Source organism: Erinaceus europaeus, chromosome 18 (assembly GCF_950295315.1).
Source record: "Erinaceus europaeus chromosome 18, mEriEur2.1, whole genome shotgun sequence".
In the NCBI taxonomy this organism is placed as follows: domain Eukaryota; kingdom Metazoa; phylum Chordata; class Mammalia; order Eulipotyphla; family Erinaceidae; genus Erinaceus; species Erinaceus europaeus.
The window spans coordinates 4526131-4540779 of NC_080179.1; the positions used below are offsets into that span (position 1 = coordinate 4526131).

At 42.1% G+C, this 14649-nt stretch overlaps 1 protein-coding gene across 4 annotated transcripts in view; it reads right to left on the bottom strand.

Annotated features, from left to right (window-relative positions):
• Nucleotides 1-14649, bottom strand: part of C18H2orf88 (chromosome 18 C2orf88 homolog) — a 53804-nt gene that overhangs the window by 12116 nt on the left and 27039 nt on the right. The window contains exon 1 of one of the 4 annotated variants that reach the window (XM_060177578.1): nucleotides 1955-2110. The exons of 2 other annotated variants lie outside the window; for them this stretch is intronic. The gene's annotated coding sequence lies outside the window, so the exon portion shown is untranslated. Of the gene's footprint in view, nucleotides 1-1414; nucleotides 1534-1954; nucleotides 2111-14649 lie in introns of those variants that run through there. One more of the 4 variants, XM_007529008.3, reaches the window with a different exon arrangement.

Consider the following 14649-nt stretch of genomic DNA (forward strand, 5'->3'; position numbering starts at 1 on the left):
GGGAGTCGCTTCACAGGCGATGAAGCAGGTCTGCAGGTGTCTGTCTTTCTCTCCCCCTCTCTGCCTTCCCCTCCTCTCTCCATTTCTCTCTGTCCTATCCAACAACAACAACATCAATAACAACAACAATAACTACAACAATAAAAAAGGGTGACAAAAGGGAATAAATAAATATTTTTTTAAAAATAAATATCTGTATAAAACAAAACAAAAAACCAGGAATAAAGCTTACCTTGAATAAAGCTTACCTTGAATAAAGCTTACAAAAAAATGTGTATGAGGCAGAATGAGAGGTTTTACTTCAAATGCTAATTAAATATTAGATAAATCTGAAGATAGAAAGTTGTTGCACTATTTCAGCTAGAATGATATACTGAAATCAATTTTGGTCTAAGAATCTTTAGCACAGAGAAGGGTAACAAAGGAAAAAACAAGGGATTGTTAATGTAGAGAAAGGAACATTTCCTGACTTTTAGGGCACTATACTAAGTACTTTCTGACAATTATTTCATCTAATTCTCACAAACTTTGGGGCAGATAAAGTATACTATCATTCCGACTTTTACACGCAAGGATCTGAGAAACTAATTACAAGGAGTAGTTACACAGTCTTACTTCCTACCTCTTTAGACCTTTCATTTCTTCACTTGTTTTGGTCGTGGATTCTTTTCCAGACTGACAAAAGTTCAGATATTCTCTGCTAATAACAAATGGATACCTATATTTTCACAAGCTGGAGGGCTACTGGTAAAAGGAATGTGGAAAATTACAGTCAAAGAAAGCAATTTTCAGCCAAGTATAAACAGGGCCTTGCAAACTGTAACAAGAAGTAATTCCTCAAGAGGAAATAAATACCCTGTCAATAGTGTTTGAGCAAAATGTGACTGTTTTATTTGGAGTGCAAGAAAGGAGCTAATAAAATAACTGGGTTATCATTTTAAATCTCACTTTTTGACATAAGACGCTGGGCCTACAGGCTTTTTGTCTTTTCTATTTGATGGAAAACAAGAAAATTAAAAACAGAAGCTACTGTCTTTTCCAGATTATTCAGTCTAGTTATGTCCAGCTGAATGCCAAATAATGTTATTTCCGATCTGTATGTGATAGTCAGTCAGTAAATACATTCAGAGGGGGGAAAAAGAGAGTCAACTGTTGATTTACACTTTGTCATAATAAAAGATTTATTATCCCTTTAAGTCCTTAACTTCAAAAAATGTCCTAAGTAGTAGATAAATCAGATCCTAAAAAAAAAAAAAAAAAAAGGAGTTTGATGACAGCATTCACTGGTTCATACTTTTATGATCACCTATTTCCACAAAAGATGGAGAGGAACAGATTTTTAAAAAGATAAAAAAGACTCCATTAGTTTTCCCTCGCTTCTAAGATCCCGTCGTTAATGTTTGAAGGATTTTACCTGTTCACTAGGTGTTTTGTTGTTGTTGTTGTTGCTGTTTTGCAGAACACTGCTCAGCTCTGGCTTATAGTGGTGTTGGAGATTGAACCTGGGACACTGAAAGCCAGAGAATCTGTTTGCATAACCCTTCTGCTGTCTCCCTCCAACCACTAGGGTTTATTTTTCATTTGCATCAAGAATACCCCCTCAAGAGTCAGCCTCCCACCGTTCTTCAGATCACAAGAGCTCCAAGTTCTTCCCTTTCCATGCCATTCAGAGCACAAGCTTGACAGCTTTGCCATAAGAACTCTGCGTTCACAAACACATCTTCATTCACTCAGAAAGGCGGAGAGAAGAGGAAACTCATGAGGTAACACCTTTCTTCCCAAGGGTCAGAGCAAGGTGGAAGGGCGGGGACTGTCCACAAGCAGGAAGGCCAGGCAGTGAGACTGTGTCCAGGACCCCCCTCCCCATACACACACACACACACACACACACACACACACACACACACACTCTCTCTCTCTCTCTCTCTCTCTCTCACACTCACGGGTCGCCCACCTGCCAGCCGCCCAGATGTTGCACGCCCAGATGTTGCACGCCCAGATGTTGCGCGTTCTGCAGGGCAGCTGCGGGGCCGAGGCGCTGAGCGCCGACGGGTTGGCGGGTTGGCGGGTTGGCGGGTTGGCGGGTTGGGTGCCCCGCGCGGTGCCCGCTTCCCCCGCACAGCTGCCGGGCGGGCGGGCGGCTCTCGGGGCGGCTGACAGCCGAGCAGCCAGGCCGCCTCCGCCCGCACCGCGCTCGCTCCAGCCGCGGCACTTGCGGGGCCCGGCGGCCGGCCGCGCGCTCCAGGGCCCGGCCCCTCCTCCCGCCGGCGCCCCGCCCGCCGCGCGCTCCCTGCGGGTTCGCGTCCCGCACCCGGCCGGCGGGGCCGGGCAGGTGTCTCCCGGCTCCCGGGCGTGGCCTCCGCGGGCTGCGGCTCCGCTGGCGTGAGGCCACCCCCCTCCACCCCAACTGGCTGTCTGGATTTGGCCCCGCGGGTGCCTCAATCAAAAGCGAAGCCAATAGAAGTGGGGGTGACTTCTTGGCCCCGGGGGCAGACTGGAGCCGCTGGGCAGTGCCCAGGTGAAGGCAGGCGCCACCTTCCTGCGGAGAACAGGTGCAGGTGGACCAGAGCTCAGGCTCGCTGCTTAGCGGCCTTTTGATCTTGACTCCCACAATTTCTCAGGTCTAGGCCCGGGGCTCCGTCCTTCCTACTTGTGGGGCGAGCGAGTATGCAGTGTTAATAATAATAATAATAACAATAATAATAATAATAATTAATAAAATTTTAAAAATTCATGTTACGTGAGATAAGTCAGAAACAGAAGGATGAATATGGGATGATCTCACTCACTCTCAGGCAGAAGCTGAAAAACAAGATCAGAAGAGAAAACACAAGTAGAACCTGAACTGGAGTTGGTGTATTGCACCAAAGTAAAAGACTCTGGGGTGGGTAGGTGGGTGGGGAGAATGCAGATCCAAAAAGGATGACAGAGGACCTAGTGGGGGTTGTACTGTTATATGGAAAACTGGGAAATGTTATGCACGTACAAACTATTGTATTTACTGTCGAATGTAAAACATTAATTCCTCAATGAAGAAATGAAAAATAAATAAATGCTTTAAAAATGTGGAAAAGAAGTTGACGTATTTAAATATTTTATAGAACACATTTTTTTAAAAAAACATTTTGTACTTTCTTATCCCCCCAAAGACTCAAGAACATTTGTCAAGCTTGTTTCAGCTAAAGACAGAAGGTCCATGGACTCACTTTTTAAAGCATTCAAGTCCCACTGCAGAACCTGGCCATTTCCAGAGCTCTTTTGCCCACACTGATTGCTAGAAATAGAAAAAACCCCAAACAGACGATCTCACCCATGTGTCCTGCCTGGAACCCCACCTCCCCAGAGCCCTGCCCCACCAGGGAAAGAGAGAAACAAGCTGGGGGTGTGGACCCACCTGCCAATGTCCATGTGCATTGGAGAAGCAAATACAGAAGTCAGAACTCCCACCTTCTGCTCCCCATAATGATCCTGGGTCCATACTCCCAGAGGGTTAAAGAATAGGGAAGCTTCCAATGGAGGGGATGGGAAATGGAACTCTGGTGGTGGGAACTGTGTGGAATTGTACCCCTGTTATCTTACAGTCTTGCTAATCATTATTAAATCACTAATTTAAAAAAATTATATAAGACTGGTTCGAGCCTTTGGCTCCACACCTGCAGGGGATCGCTTCACAAGCAGTGAAGCAGGTCTGCAGGTGTCTGTCTTTCTCTCCCCTTCTGTCTTCCCCTCCTCTCTCCATTTCTCTCTGTCCTATCCAACAACAATGACAGCAATAACAATAATAACAACAAAAAAACAACGGGGGCCAAAAAAAGGGAAAAAATAGCCTCCAGGAGCAGTGGATTTGTAGCGCAGGCACCAAGCCCCAGAGATAAGCCTGGAGGCGAAAAAGTCTGGAGAACTGCTGAAGGAGCAGTTTCGTGGGTTTAGTCAGACAAAATTCCTGCTTGAAGACACCTCGGCAGTAACTTCCCTTGACTCCTTCACACAAGAGATAAGAGTCCAGCTGCAAAATTAAATATGAGGAAGAAAGATTGGAACCTACAAAGTTCACGATCTGGAGACTAACATGAGTCTTAGGGCTCTCCCAGTGTAATATAGTAAAGAATACACTTAAATTGTAGGATTGAGAAGCATGAATTACACAGTGTCTACCTTGGAACCGTTTAGGTTTTTAAATGAACCAAGCATTCTTACATTATACTATGTTTAAATAGGGGCCAGGTGGTGGGACACCTGCTTAAGGGCTTACATTACAGTGCACAAGGACCTGGGTTCAAGCCCCTGGTCCCCACCTGCGGAGGGGAGGAGCTTTACAAGTAGTGAAGCAGGGCTGCAGGTCTCGCTCCCTCTCTGTCTCCCTCTTCTCTCTCAATTTCTTTCTATCTCTAGTCAATAATAAATAAATCTTTTTTGAAAAATACTATGCTTAACTGAACTTTTTATTTTTAATACAAATACAGTTGCCTAGAACATTGATTTTTCTTCTTCATGGTTAGTGGGGTTGGAATGGATACATTCTGACAATCAGAATGTGAATATATTTACTTAACATTAATTTGAAAGTGTGCTGATAAAATGAAATGGGACTGCAACATATCACCATTCACAAAAGTCAACTCCAACTGTATCAAAGACATGGATGTTAGACCTGAAATCATGAAATGCATAGGAGGTGAGAGTGTGCTCATGCCGCAACAACTCTTCTGTAAGCTATTATTTCCCCCAATAAAGTGATTTGAAGAAACAGCATGACTTTGCCCAGTGTGTGTGTGTGTGTGTGTGTGTTTGTGCGTGTGTGTGCGTGTGTGTGTGTGTGCGCGCGTGCGTGTATGTGCCTGCGCGTGTAGTCAGCACCTCACACATACATGATTTCACCAGACCTCGGCTGCCGTTTGCACTCACCCGCTCTGCTGGAGTCCCCTATCTGTCATCTCATTTCATGTGTACAAGAACACAATGAGGCAAAAATGATTTTGTTTTGAATATGAGGAAGTGAGCAAGTTGAAGTAACTATTAGTAAATGTTATTATTAGTATACGTTGGATTTGAACGGAGGACTAAGTTCAAAACCAATGTTCCTTTAGTTACTCTGTTTCACCTGCTGGTCTCAGTTGTTCACTAAACCTGGTTATTGATTCCGGCAGTCAGCTTCCAGTCCGGCTTCCAGTTCTTCAAATCTGATGGGCAGTATTCATTGCCAAAATAGTCAGAGTTCGAAAGAAACAAATTGTTGAACTTGTGGGATAGAGCTTCTGACTTCAACTTGCTGATAGGGGAGGGACTATTCTGAACTATCATATTTGCTACGGCTTCTATGTCTATGATTCAGGATCTCATCCGGGGAACTTAAGCTACTTCTTGACTGCCTCTTTGATGTTATTTCTTATAGCTCATTTGTTATCTTATAAAGTTCCAGTCACACATTTCCCCCACTCCCCTCAGAGTCTTTATAATTTCTGATTTCCTGTGTTTACCATGGTTTTTCACTTGGCTGTCTCTTTCACATATTTTTAAAAAATTTTTTTAATATTTATTTATTTTCCCTTTTGTTGCCCTTGTTGTTTTTTTATTGTTGTAGGTATTGTTGATGTCGCCGTTGTGGGATAGGACAGAGAGAAATGGAGAGAGGAGGGGAAGACAGAGAGGGGGAGAGAAAGACAGACACCTGCAGACCTGCTTCACTGCCTGTGAAGCGACTCCCCTGCAGGTGGGGAGCCGGGGGCTTGAACCAGGATCCTTATTTGGGTTCTTGCGCTTTGTGCCGCGTGCGCTTAGCGCGCTGTGCTACCGCTCGACTCCCTCTTTCCCATATTTTTTTCTTTTATCGTCTTATTAGAAGTTTAATGGCTTGTTGTTGACACATGAATATATCACATATTTTATGTCTCCAGTTAAAATGCCTCTTTAGAGGAGACTTTCTTAACTACCCTAAAGTAGCCTTTTCGCTGCAACTTGGACCCATCACATCGTTTATTTCTTCAGTCTTTATCACTTCTTAAAACTAAGATACTTGGTCTAAAGGCCAGGCAGTGGTAGAACCGGTTAAGCTCACGTATCACCATGCACAAAGACCAGGGTTCGAATCCCAGCTCCCCACCTGCAGGGGAGATCCACTTCATAAGTGGTGGAACAGGATTTCAGGTGTCTCTCTTTCTCTCCTTATCTCTATCTCCCCATCTTATCATATCAGTTTCTCACTGTCTTATCTAATAAAAAAAATAGAAAGAAAAAGGGGGGGGTGATGGCCGCCAGGAGCGGTGGATATGCAGTGCTGGCACCGAGCCCCAGTGATAACCCTGGACGCAATTAAAAAAAAATAGAAGATACTTTTTCTATTTGACCTGCCTCCTCTAGGATGTGAGCTCCATGAGCTACCATTTTGCTTTATCTAACAGTGACTAGGATAATGCTCCAATATCAGAGACACTAAACACTTCCTCAACAAATAAATAATAATATAATTCCACTTCTAACTATAGAAGGCTAATTATATTATAACAATTCTCTCAATGAGAGCAACCATAAAATCTGGATAGACTATATCAAAACAAAACAAAACAAAACAAAACTGAAAGTACCCCAAGTATTACCAAGGCAGCCCAGACTAACGGAGCCAGACTCATGATCAGAATGGAAGTGATGGGAAGTGAGCCTGGGATTTTGTGCAGAATATCTTTGCCAGTTTGTGAGTAACAGCCAAGAGACCGAAAAGGATTGTTAGTTATCTCATGCAGTTTGGGAGGGGAACCTTTAGTTCAGGATACATCTATGTGAAGGAAGCCCAAGCTAACACTTTCGGTTTTCAGTTGGGACTACCAAAACAGAATAACCACAATAGCCAGTAAAAGAAAAAAAAAAGTAGCAAAGAATAAAGTATCAAAAAGAAAACACTGAATCTCTGATTAGCTCAATCCACTCTGTAGTTTCTCTTACCAGGTTTTCTGTCAGGCTGCAAACAACATCATCTAGAATCTCAATTTATTTCTATGATTCTTAATACGTAAGTCTGGCATTTAGTTTAAAAATCACACGCACACAGAAACACAACAAAAGACCAAAGGCCAAGCAAAGATAAAAATGGGCAAAAAATGGGCAGGGGACTTAGATTTATAAATGTTTCAGAAGAACACATAGAATTGACTTTTTTTAATGAGTTGGAAATGCAAGAATTAAAAAATTCAATAACGAAAGTTAAGAAGTCAAACAGATAGATTGGATTTAGGCTAGCTACAACCAATGAAAAGAACAATGCAAATGAAAACTATACAGAAGAAAAAGCCCAGACTGAATCAGGAAATTTCAAAGCTAGAAATGATGATGAAAGTGCTTAGCATAGCTGAAAATCACAGAAGGAGAGAAAAGGCAGACTAGGGTTTAAGTGATATTTGAATAGGTAACGGGAAAGAATTTTACTACTATTGAGAGCCAATAAATCCAAGATTCAAGGTCCAGTACAAACACTCGACAAGATCAATTCCAAGAAAAGCATATTTAAGAACATCATGGCCCACTCCTATCTGAAGGGGGGGAAGCTTTGTGAGAGGTGAAATAGTGCTGTAGATGTTTCTGTGTCTCTCTCCCTCCCTATCTCCTTCTTCCCTCTTGATTTCTGGCTGCCTCTATCCAATAAAGGGAGAAAGAGAGAGAGAAAGAAAGGGAGAAAGAAAGAAAGAAAGAATGAAAATCATAGTAAAACTGCAACAACCAAAGGGAAATAGAAAACCGCAGAGCAAATACACAATAGACACCACCCTCAGAGAAGTACAAATAAGACTGACAGCTTCCTTTCAACAGAGATGATGAAGGAAAAATCCCGTCTGTCAGCATAACAGTGTGCTATTTTTCATGTTCCTGGCTAAGGACATATTTTTTTAATAGAATGCAAATGAAAAAATTTCACGTTCATAAAGAAAACATTATAAATAGCACTATATTAAAATTAGAACTTATTTTTTTATTTTCCCCTTTGTTGCCCTTGTTTTTTTTTTATTGTTGTTGTAGTTATTGTTGTTGATGTCATCGTTGTGGGATAGGACAGAGAGAAATGGAGAGAGAAGGGGAAGACAGAGAGAGGGAGAGAAAGACAGACACCTGCAGATCTGCTTCACCGCCTGTGAAGCGACTCCCCTGCTGGTGGGGAGCCGGGGGCTCGAACCGGGATCCTTATGCCGGTCCTTGCACTTCGTGCCCCATGCGCTTAAGCTGCTGCGCTACCCCCAGAACTTTTTATTATATGACATCACTGCTGTTGGAAGGGTGGCGGGCACAGAACTTTGGCGGTCGGGTTTGCTGTGAAACTAACTATAGGGTGGGGTTAGGGGTGGCACACACTCGGTTAGGACGCATAGTACTGAGTGCAAGGGCCGGTGAAAGAATCCAGGTTGGAGCCCCATCTCCTGACCTGCAGGGGCTACGAGTGATGAAGCAGGTCTTCAGGTGTCTTTCTCTCTCTCTCTCTCTCTCTCTCCCTCCCTCTTTCTCTCTCTCTCTCTCCCCTCCCCTCTCAGTCTCTCTCTGTCCTGTCCAATAAAATGAAAAAAAAAAATGCAACCAGAAGCAGTGAATTTGTAGTATCAGCACCAAGCCCCAGGGATAACCTTGGAGGCAGAAGAAAGATAAGTAAATATTAAGTAACTGCAAAAAGAATTTATATTTACTATTTGAAGTCTGGTCCTCTAAAAATTAATCGTAAGGAAACCTAGGTGCATACAAAACTTTGCCTTCACGTCACTTTGCCTAGTTCTACAGGTTAAACAGAAAATGGATGAAATGGGCAAGAATTGTATCCTAATTCTCCATTTTGTTTCCTATTTCAAGAGTCAACCCACAAAATATTTAGTCATGTTTTGGAATCATCAGGGAAGAAAAATTAATTTCAAAATATATCATTTTCAAACAGGACTTGGTAAGTTGCACAATTTTCATAACAATTATACATAGGAGGCCAAGAAGTTGACATTTGTGGTTTGGCATTTTGAAGTGCAGATTCTCTGAAGGAGGACAGGACTGACAAACTATGGTTTAAAATGAACAAACAAACTGGCAAATCCTTCCAGGGTTAGTGCCATTAAGGCAAAGTAAAAAAAAAAAAAAAAAAAAAAAGTCTAGATAGGAGGAGAGTCCGGGAGAACAGAACAATGTTCAGTGGCAGTTTATAAAAGATGCTGACATGATGACGTGATCAGTCTGAAGTCTCAGAATATGAAGTTGTTTGCAAAGCAGCTTGATTTAAGAAGCTAGAAAATATCAAAGAGATCTGAGATTGAAAGTCACATAAAAGCAGACTTATGAACTCATCAACTGCTTCCTGATGATCCTTCCAAAGAGTTCATGATTGTGTTTTCGAAAATGGATGTTGAAGAAGTGATTCAGTGACAGAGCACCTACCTTGTGCAGTAGGCCCTGGGGTTAATCTCTGGTGGAAGAAAGGAATACATAGATACATAAATAAGTGGAGGGAGGGAGGGAGGGAGTGAGGGAGGGGGAGGGGAAGAATGGAGAGGAAAGAAAAGAGAAAGAAGGAAAGAAGATGGAGGAGGAGGAGCAGGAAGAGGAGGAACAAGAAAGGCTATTGTCAGTATAACTGAATGTAATGAAATATCCCCAAACTGAAACATTTAAAGTTTTCAGTAAAATTTTGTGAAACAACTCCCCTGCAGGTTGGGAGCTGGGGGCTCGAACCAGGATCCTTATGCTGGTCCTTGCGCTTTGCGCCATATGCGCTTAACCCGCTGCAGCTGCACTACCGCCTGACCCCAGCACTTCCAGTTATTCATTTGCACTTTCTAGTTCATAATAGCCTACTTTTAAAAGACAAACCCAGATGTTTTAGAAGCTAAAGAACAGAAATCTGGAAGGAACCAGCAACAGTTCTTAAAAATTGATTGCTGAAACTTGAACTTTTTGCCTTTTTCTGCACTGACTTCCTTGACCTTTCTCCCTCCCATGTGTACTCAAAGTCAGGTTTTGTGAATCACTGAATTCAGTGACCCACATAGTCAACGACTGCCACCTCTCCAGATTCAAAGGAGGTCTCGAAACTTGACATCAGGCTCAGCCTGATGCTGTTGACTGGCTACGGAAGAAGGGCAAACGCTAGAAGAAGAAGATTGAATTCAGTCTTTTTTTCTTAAGTGTCTCAGGCTTAGCTATTGAATGTTATTGGCAACCTCAATTACTTTACATCATATTGGCTAGAAGAATGTAGTTACAAAGCAGACATCAATCTGAGACCTTAGGGACAAGAGAACTTGGAACATGAAGCTTCATAAAAAAGTGTTATGCTTGGGAGTCGGGCTGTAGTGCAGCGGGCTAAGCGCAGGTGGCGCAAAGCACAAGGACCGGCATAAGGATCCTGGTTCGAACCCCGGCTCCCCACCTGCAGGGGAGTCGCTTCACAGGCGGTGAAGCAGGTCTGCAGGTGTCTGTCTTTCTCTCCTCCTCTCTGTCTTCCCCTCCCTCTCTCCATTTCTCTCTGTCCTATCCAACTACGACGACAACAACAATAATGATAACTACAACAATAAAACAACAAGGGTAACAAAAGGGAATAAATAAAATAAATAATAAAAAAATAAAAAAAGTGTTATGCTCACAGCCAAATACGACAGAACTGCAACATTTTAGTAGCCTAACTTCACAAGCTGAAACAAGAGCATGTCCTGAATTTAAAATAACAACAACAACAACACATGCACACAAGAAAAACAATGCTCTCCAGAAATCAAGTCCAAACTTCAGTGTGTGACCAGAACAAGTATTTTATAGTTGTGAAAATGCCACTGTTAATAATTTTTATGTGATTTATACAGAAAGTATGTAAATACAACACATCACAACAGTACTCAGCAACCTAGAACTCCCAAACCTCTTGAGAAACGTCTGTCTTTCAATTCCACTGCTGTGTCCAGACCCATAGACGCCAGCCTCCGAGCTGAAGGCAGGTGCGGCTGTAGCTATTAGAATGTGTACCCAATTGGGTGGGGGCCAGTATTAAGATCACTGCTATCTTGTATCCAAAGAAAAGGTCAAAAACTCCACCCCAGTTTACACCATCTATCTTGGTTAGTTTCTTCTGCATTTTTGCTTTTCTGTAGGCTTGGTTAAGTTCTACCATTTTCCTGCTAGTTTGTAGTCTTTGAAACTGCACTCTCATTTGCTTCCTACAATCTTGTCTTTACTTAGACGTCTGTCCACTTCCAGGTCCTAAAGGAAGCCAGGCTGCTTTAAGGGAGGATGGGCTTCCTTTGGCCGCGGCTCACTGTCAGAACAGATGTAAGATTCTGTCTCCAATCGTGAGTGCTTCCCTTGGTTGGTTCAGTTCTTGGGCCTGTGGCCACATTCTTTTCTATCTTCATTGTTTCTTAAAGTGGGCCTCTCACATGTTTTCTCTTGATCAGTGAGAATGGGGGGGGGTGTCAGTTCATTCTTCTCCAACTCAGATTCTGCATGATGCTAGAGATGACGTTCATTATGAGGAATGGAACCAGAGCAGATTAGCTTCTGTAATAATAAGACCATCTATTCCCTCGGGAATTTGTGCTTTTATTAAGAACATTAAAAGCAAGGTGATTCTAGCTTGTGTATACTACGATTATTCAAAATCATTTCTGTTCAAAATGTGTACCAGATAGTTAAATTTTCTCTTCTTTAATTAATGTGAAATTATATGAAACCATAGCTTTAAAAAGATTTATCTATCAAGCAAAGAGAAAGAGAGAGAGATAGTAAACCCTAACCTTTGCCTTTGCTTTTGCCTTAGAAAAAGCCAAGTCAGGGAACAGAATAGTGAGCTCAGAAATATATCCCAGCTTGAAGGTATCTGATATATAATAAAAATGGTGTTTGAGTTAAAAAAGAAAGAGAGAGAAAGAGAGAGAGAGAGGAAGTGTGGGTTTACTTATTTATTATTTAAAATATTTATATACATGAGAGAGACAGTGGGGTGAGGAAGAGAGAGAGAAGCAGGGTATCCCTGTGGTGTGTGTGCCGGCTGGGATCAAACTTAGGACCTCGTGTTTGAGACTCTAGCAATGTGTCCACCACACCGCCACTGCAGGTGGGTTATTTTCACTGCTACTCACTCCATTCCCATGGGAAGAGTCACTCCTTAGTGACCTTCTGACTGGCTGCCACTATTCCTCTTAGCCTTCCAGCTCACTTTATCCAATTTACCCCCAAACACTGACACTGGTTAATAGCATTTCCTTTTCTGAGATGACTCTTTTTATCTTTTTAGTTTCCTGCTGTCAACAAAATAAGTTATTTTTTAACCTATTCAACTTAGGTCAATTTCTATATTTGTACTCCGTGAACATTCTAAATCCTTTTCAGCTACCCCCATTCTCACCAGCTGTCCTTAACTCCCACTTCATTAAAAAAACATCGAGGCTGTCATTTTTCCAGACTGCTGTGCACAAGATAACTCAAGTGCATGTACATTCTGAACGCCTTTTCTTCTGTCACCACGGGATGAAACCATTTTTCTTTTTCTTTTTTTCTTTCATTCTTTCTTCTCTCCTTTGTGTTTGTTTGTTTTGTTTAAACCCAGGCTTTCGTGACACCAAAATGTTCCTCATCCTTGAAGATCTTGCTTCATCAACATCCTCCTCCCTGCTTGCGTGTATATCCCATTTCTGTGTCTTGCTTCTTTCCCTCAACCTTTCCTTTAGCTCATTTCCGCTTTCCTGTTGTGGAGAAGCCCTTTTAACAATGCTGGCCAGATTCCATAGCCACTTAATCATTTCCTTCTATCAGAGACGCAACATAGTCATTGTCACAACATCTTCTACCCTTCCTTAACTAAGGTTAAGCTCTCCCAGCTTCCAGTGAGAAGGTAGGGCCAGGCTCTGAGTCCCAGGTACCATGCCTACCTCTCCCGAGAGGGGATGAGCATAGAGAAATGTGTCCTCCTGGCTGGGTGAAGTTGCAGTCCACTATGTTGACTGTCTCTATTTTTAGCTAATACTAAAAGCTAATGTTAATATTTACCCTGCGCAGTCTACGCTCAAATGCCGGCTTTCTTTCTAGTATGTGTGCGGATTCTCATAGTGGTTTAGAAAAGATCTTCCTGAGTCATGATAAGTGAGATAAGGCAGAAACAGAAGGATGAATATGGGATGATCTCACTCACAGGCAGAAGTTGAAAAACAAGATCAGGAGCAAAACACTAAGCAGAACTTTTGGTGTATTGCACCAAAGTCAAAGACTCTGGGGTGAGGGTGGGGAGGGTTCAGGTCCTGGAACAGGATGGCAGAGGAGGACCCAGTGGGGGTTGAATTGTTATGCGGAAAATTGGGAAATGTTATGCATGTACACACTATTGTATTTATTGTCTACTGTTACCCGTTTACCTGCATCTGTGACACAAGTCATACTTGCATTCTAAAGCCAAGTCCAGGCCTGTGTGCTAAATCAGCTGCAAAGCTTGTAGTGGCACTGCTGAGACACTTCCCAGCAGGAAGAGTTATTTTTATTAACAAAAAAGACACCAAAATGCAGTCCTTTTGGGAAAGCTAAATCAAGTAAGAAGAACATTTTAAAAAACAGGAGCGCATATATACCTATAAACTTCTAGAAATAGAGATGAAGGAGGCCAACCTTAATAAAAAAGCAAAGGGTGTCCATGGAAAGGCCACCAAAGATACCAGGTGATACCAAATGTCACTAGTTAAAATGCAAATTAACATTAGACCAAGATAACCAGTCTACTAACAGGCAGAAAAAAAAAAATCTAAAAGTTTTATAGCACACCATTAGAGGGGCTATAGGAAAAAGGACATAAGTCCTTTACTTGATGGAAGACATAGGAAATAGAGTAACAACTAGGAAGGAGTTTCTGGAAATAGCCACCAAAATTTGAGATGTATTTACTTGACCCAGTAATCTTATTTCTAAAAATAGGTAAACATGGGGACACATACACACACACACACACACACACACACTGCACAAATATTCGTGTGTAATATATTTGTGACAATATGAAATAATGGCTGTGCAGTGTTATCCTTTGCATGATTATAAAAGGAATAGCCTGAGACACGAGTATCTAGCAGTAAGGAACTGACTGAATGAAAATCGTGGTGTGCTGATACAACAGAAAACTGCAAGAAAGTATACAGAAACTCAACTACTAACGTGAAACTGTCACTGACTTAAATGCTCATGCTGACAAAAGCAAAGAATAAAGTCATGTATGCTATCAGGTCTCTTGTTTTAAGAAATGACAAGAGAATCAACAGATTTCTATTTACTTATATTGCATATAATTCAGAGAATAAAAATGAACATCTACCATTAGTGAGAGAGATGGACACCAAGGCACAGGTGAAACATGAGTGTCATCTTCTTTTATGGAAATAATATGTTAGCCAAACAGTCTAAACCTCGATGCAAATTGTACTTTTTGTCATTGCTAGGATTTCAACACTCTGGGCTAACTGCTTCAGGTACAAACAGAGACAGAAAGAAAGAAAGAGGGAAAGACACCACAGTACCAGCATGGTGGAAGGGTTTGTGCCAGTTATTAGAGTAAAGATATCTGGATAGTGGCCTGGGAGGTGGTACAGTGGATAAAGCAGGGACTCAAAAGCATGAGGTACTGAGTTCAGTACCTGGCATTACATGTGCCAGAGTGATACTTGG